This window comes from Chiloscyllium plagiosum, chromosome 24 (assembly GCF_004010195.1).
Source record: "Chiloscyllium plagiosum isolate BGI_BamShark_2017 chromosome 24, ASM401019v2, whole genome shotgun sequence".
Taxonomy (NCBI): Eukaryota; Metazoa; Chordata; class Chondrichthyes; order Orectolobiformes; family Hemiscylliidae; genus Chiloscyllium; species Chiloscyllium plagiosum.
Window position 1 is genome coordinate 10,728,831 of NC_057733.1, and position 6,405 is coordinate 10,735,235.

Genomic DNA, 6,405 nt, shown 5'->3' on the forward strand with positions numbered 1-6,405 from the left:
CTCTACCGCGTACGCAAGGAAGGCGCTAAAACCAGGCTCAACGTACAATGGGGTCCCCTATGTCCCACTGCAGAGGTCAACCAGGAAGGCTTGTTTGGTCGGTTTTTAAACAGGGGGGGTCAATCTGTCGGGGTCTCGTACCTAAATTCGTCGGTCCAAGGATAGTCCGTCAGTCACAGTAGCACATTAACAATAAACGACAAGAATAATAATCACGCACACATTTACTAGTGTTCCGCGACCCCATTCGCCCACCCGCGAAGGATCACTCACACACACACACACACTTTTAAAGAGTACTCTCCCGTTACACGACTGCCAGACTCCCTCTGTTCACAGGTTCAGATAACGGCCGGCAGTGAAGTCCCTTGCGGGGCACTGGGAGACTTTTACGCGAGAAGTAAAAGAGCAAAGATACTCACCCAGTGCCATCGCAGGGATCCAACAGCCGTCGTTATCCCGGACGAGCCCCCAATTGTTAGCGCGGATGAAATGATATCAGTCCGAGCCCAGAGTGCGGTTCAACAATCCGTAACGTTTATTGATACAGTAACACCGGCGGCGACCAACCGAGGTCCGAATCTCGGCTGTTCTGCTGTTCCCGCGCGCTGCTACACATTATATACCTTTCTTTGTCAGGATGTGAGGATTTTGAGTATGAATGGGGTGATAGTTCCCCATCATCGCTGGAGTAGGTGCAAATGGTGGGTTTCCTGCCATCCCAGGAGAGTACACACAATAGGGTGCTAATTGGATTATGTAAACGGGTCCGGTTGTCTCTCTCTGTGAGGGCTGGGGGCTAGCACCCCCCTTTGTTCCCTTGGGGTGTTGGTGTGTATTAGTCTGTTCGTTCCTGTCTGGTGGATGCCTGTCCTTTGTATCAGGATGGTTCTGTATTGATGAATATGGGTGTGTTTCAGTCTCTTGATTTGATTAGGAGATGGGTTTCCATATTAATTAGCTCCGGAGTTTCGGTCTATGACTCATGGTTAGTGTCTGGCCTAGTGTGGACTTGATCTGTCCTCTGGCTCCCATCTCCCGGTCACGTGGGCGGACCGGCAGCTGCTGAGTTCTGTGGGTTTAAGCTGCGGTTGCCGTTTTTAAAACACAAAGTGAATTCTTATAGTTTTACCGATGTAGGCATAGTCCCGTGGCACATGCGGGCGGCTCTGATGCCCGCTTGCAGTCTGCTTCCATCCTAAATGACACAATGACTATGAGCATGTGATCCCTTGCACCCAGTTACCAGCATTGTTTCAATAAAAGATCCATTTGTGGTGTTAGAAATTGAGGTGAGTATCAGTTACTGTGACTGAAAAGGGATTGACTGATAAGTGGAGTATATGCAAAGAGATGATCCTTGCAACTGGAATAAATCTGGCAGTATCATGCACTGAGTTGATTAAATATTGACCATGATTTCTGGTCATTGAGATTGGTATTATACACGAGATGATGATGCGAATAATTTTGAATTTGGCCAAGAGTGCATAATCCTGCAGCCTGAGACAGTATCTGAATGATTTGAGCAGACTGACTCTCTGAAGAAAGCTGTTCAGGTTTTCAGCCCATTCTTGCTTTCAGCGTGAGAATTAAAATGGATTTGGAAGAGTTACTGGGAGGCATACATCTCTCAGTCTTGCAGGGGCTCTAAACCAACCTTATGATTACTTCAGATAACACAATGATTTCAAATCTCAAAGATGGAACTAAAAGACAGAAAAAAGCACATGCAATTGATTCATCCTCCAGTTATCCCAAAGCTCTTCAAATAGGCAATGATTTGATTTTAAAGTGTGAAGACAGCGAACAGAATAGAAGAATGTTATTTCACTGAGAGAAATAAAAGGCAGTTATGAGAAGAAACTTAGTCGGATTAGGTCACTGGAAAATCACCTAGTCAATAATTGCAAACATTATCCTGACAGCACCAACAACTGTTTGCATTCATATAATACCTTTTTTCAAAAGTTCATCACAAGATACTTCTCAGATGGATATGAGAAAAGATACTGAGCTGAGAGGGGTAAGTTCAAAGAAGTAACTGATGTTTTGGGAATGTATTAGGAGGAGGAAAGAGAATTTGGGAGATAGAATGTGTGAGGAACTGCCCCTCCAATCACAGATTCCACCCATTCATCCTTCCAGGCCTCTTTTTATCCAACTCTAAGATCAAACTAACCTACATACCCTTCCTTTTACTATCATCCATGTGCCTATCCAAAAGTCACTTAATTATCCCTAATCTGAGTCTACGTTCACTGCTGGCAGTGCATTCCACGCACCCACCACTCTCTGTGTAGGTTTACATTTTGCTCAATCTATTCAGGGCTGGCAGTGCTCACAATAAGAGAGGAGGCTTTACCTCCTTTGGACTTGGAGTGGAACCATCGTGGTCACTCTGACTCTTGGTCTATTTTCTCTCCTTCTGGGATAACACAAGGCGGACTTCCCAGGTTCAACTGTGATCCCCTATTGTATCTGAACTGACTTCTCAGTTCTGCTTCTTGAGTCCCAAGCAAGGGGATTAATGCTGGGAAAAATAGCAACACTTTTGCAAGGGAGTCAAGCACTGCACGCTTGATTTTACATGCCAACAGTAACTTGAAACCCCCACAAAACTTTCAGTTCTGTTGTTGCTCACCTTGTTAAATCACCAGAAGACTCAAGTAGAAGTTATGATTGTTTAATTATGCATACATAAGGAGTATCCGTTTCAACACTCTAAGACTAAATTCTAACAAAAAAAACACAAATTCTCATTTCCCATTCACCTTAGATTACATACTCAAATTCTAATCTGACCATTTACAACTGTCTGTCGATCAGTTGCTTCCCACAGTACATACATCAGGCACAGTCCCTTCCCACCCAGGACCTCCATTATCCTGTTGACCTTCAACTCCATATTAAGTCAAACTCGTAAAGGCTCCTGATTATTAGCATCTTTAGCAATTGAAAATCTGACTTGTGCATGCCCAGGGAGGAGCAGAATGCCTCCAAGCAGTCATTGATCTACTGTGACACGTCGTAATTTTTTAAGTCACTTGAAATCATGCCCTTTAAGTTAAATTAAAGTTGTCTAAAATACATCTCTTCTTTCACACAGACATAGATTTTATTTCCTGTGAAATGTGAGTCTTCTATGAGTCATATAACTACAGGACATCCTTATTCTTCATCTCAATGCAATACCTGATGCTTTATAAGCATCCAAGTGATCTGAAATTTTAAAACCATGAAGTACGTTTTCAACACTTCATAAAACTTAATTTCAAATACTTCTTGAGAAATTTAACTTATATTGAATTTTCACACCGTGGAACATTTTTAATTTGACTAACACCAGGCAGATCATCACTTCATGATACCTATGTTAGAAATGATTTAACATTCAGAAGAGAAGCATAGAAAATTCTGGAACAACGTCTGACTTCCATATTAAATTATTAAGTCACAATCAGCTATCAGTTTTGAGGAAAAATGAGACAAAATACCACAAATGATGAGCGATTTAGAGTTATAGAAGATATACTTTTAACAATAATTACTGTCATGTGAGTATTTGTCCCTACACAATTCTTATGGGGATTTTCAAAGCACATTAACCTATATTAAAAGGCAAGGAAGGGAATGTGATGGAGGCTAAAGAGCTGGGTGAGCTGCCGAAGTCTTCTGAGACATTACTGAAGATGAACACCTTCATCATGATAGAGCACTGCAGCATTGGGTTCAACTAATAAGACAGGACTTAAACAACATCCAATTCCAACCAATGTTGAATTGGGTGAAGTCATCATTTCCTGTTGGTGTTGGAAAGACAAACAGAAGCAAGTACAATTTATCTGTTTACTGTTCCTTCACTTTTGTTTTTGCTCAAGAGAGGTTAACATTATTTATTGAGAACGTTTCACTATGTTACCCCAGATTGAACAATTACAAGATGGTGTGCTACATAGGCTGTAGAGAAAAAGAGGGTACTAAGATAGTATGGTGTTAAAGATGGTGACTTCATCGTGGTGACTGCAGTTACTATGACAGTGTCAAGTGATTGCCATGGGATCTTTTATATCTTCCTGACAGTGCAGATTAGACCTTTCTTAAACCTTTCAGCCAGAAAATGATATCTCTGGCATTGCAGCACTCTCTTAGCAATGCACTCATCATGTCAGCTTAGGCTATTGGATGAAGTCTTTGAAGTGGGGCATGATCCCACAATCTTTGACTCAAAAAGGGTAAACATGCTATAACTGCAGCTTTCAATATTTGAAATAAAGCAATTAATGCCTCGGTTCAAGCTAATGAGCAAGGAAATTAACTCAGGCTTGATACTGCCTGAAGGTTGTGACCTTTGTGAGATATGGAAGGAAATCATAAACTGGATGCATTCAACCAAGCAGTTGTATTGTCACTTTTTCCTATCCATAACAGTCTCTTCAAAAACACACTTTCTAATGGAATATAATTGAAATTTTGCAAGTAAACATTTTGTAATATACCCTGAGGCATTCAAAACAAATGGTGTGTAAATGATTGACTCTAGGGACATTGTGAACTATGTTCAAGCATAAAACTGAACAAAAAAGTGCATTAGTGTGCTCAATAAATCACACCTACTTGAACAAGTGAAAGTGGCCATAAATATCTAAATTAATCTGGTCTCTCTTCGGCTAAAATTGAGGTTTTATGATGAACAGCCAGAGGGCATCTATTATCATTTTAACTCATCTACTTTCATCTGTGTTTTGAAATTGCATGATGAAGCAATGTTAATGTAATACCAATTCTGTAATGCAGCTCCACCAGGACAAATGAGATACCTCATCTTAACACCAGCTTTAGCAGCACAGGCATAGGGCCACTATTTACTGATTAGTGGAGAAAAAAAAAAATCAGAGTTGCAAATTGTAAAGCGCACAATTCCACCACCCAAGCAGAATATGTCAGGTTCCATATTAAGAACAAATCAGCTAGGTTTCTTTATTCAACACAAATAAATGGTTTCTTACTAAAAACAAACAAAAATATATTAGTATAACTGAGAAACAGTTAATGATGGAATTATACATATCTACCCTTGAGGTCTTATGGCACAGTGTAGGTGTGTTCCTGTTTCAAGTTCCAGCTGCCTGAAATCAACAGAGCAAACTAAACAAGAATAAATTTTAAGCTAAAGCAAAAACAGAAATTGCTGGAAAAACTCAGCAGCTCAGAACTCAGCAGGAAGCCTGAAGAAAGGTCACCAGACCCAAAATGTTAGCTGTACTTTCTCTCCACAGATGCTGCCAGAGCTGCTGAGTTTTTCCAGCAATTTCTGTTTTTTCGTTTTAATCTTGTAACACCCACAGAGATTTACAAAAAGCTTGAAGTTCCAAGATTTTGACAGAGGGTGTTATGACAGAGGTTAGAGTGTTGCACAGTCTCCTTTTCCACTCCTACACTGGTCACAACATATTTTAAATTTAACCAGGTTGGTAAATTATGGCCAATTACATGGGTATCAGAATATGTCAGGTTCCATATTAAGAACAAATCAGCTAGGTTTCTTTATTCAACACAAATAAATGGTTTCTTACTAAAAACAAACAAAAATATATTAGTATAATTGAGAAACAGTTTAATTATGGAGTTATACATATCTACCCTTGAGGTCTTATGGCACAGTGTAGGTGTGTTCCTGCTTCAAGTTCCAGCTGCTTCAGATGTGTCATAACATGTCTAAAATAGGGGTACAAGTATATATAAATAACTAGAATACACACAAAAACAGAAATCTGAGGAGAAACAAAAGAATATTTGCAGAGTGGTAACTTTATAGTCAAACTCATGATAAAAGAATAAGTCACAGATTGCCCCAATCGATGTTCTGATTGTGAAGTTATCGTGCAGACTGACAACTTGCTGGCACTAGGGTTACTTCCTGGAGCAGCTGAATTTGGCTGAATTCCCATTGCTTCAGACAGTGAGGTAGATTCCAACAAATTCTCTCCAAGAATCCTCTGCAAGTGGTAAAGAATATGTCTGGTGGACTTGCAGCTCGCATACTTTGCTGACAGGCATTGCAAAGAAAGAGAGAGAAAGAGAGTATTGCTTCTCAGGCAGGTATTGACCTCTTTCTCTGAATAATCTCACTCACAAACTGGACAATGTAACCTCTCAATGAATGTTCTCTAGATTATGTGGCTCCATTGAGTCCCTTGTAGGTGCAACATTGCTGCTTCTGCAACAACGTTTTTCCCTTAGAAATGTGTTCTCATTTAAAGATCAAGATGTATTTGTATTGGTCCACCTAATCTTTTTAAAAGTAATATTTGGAATCATGTCTCTTCAAATGAAAGGGCAGAAAAGGCAATTTGAATGCTGTGAAAGTGGAGCAATGTGAACTTGGGACATTTATGTCAGTAT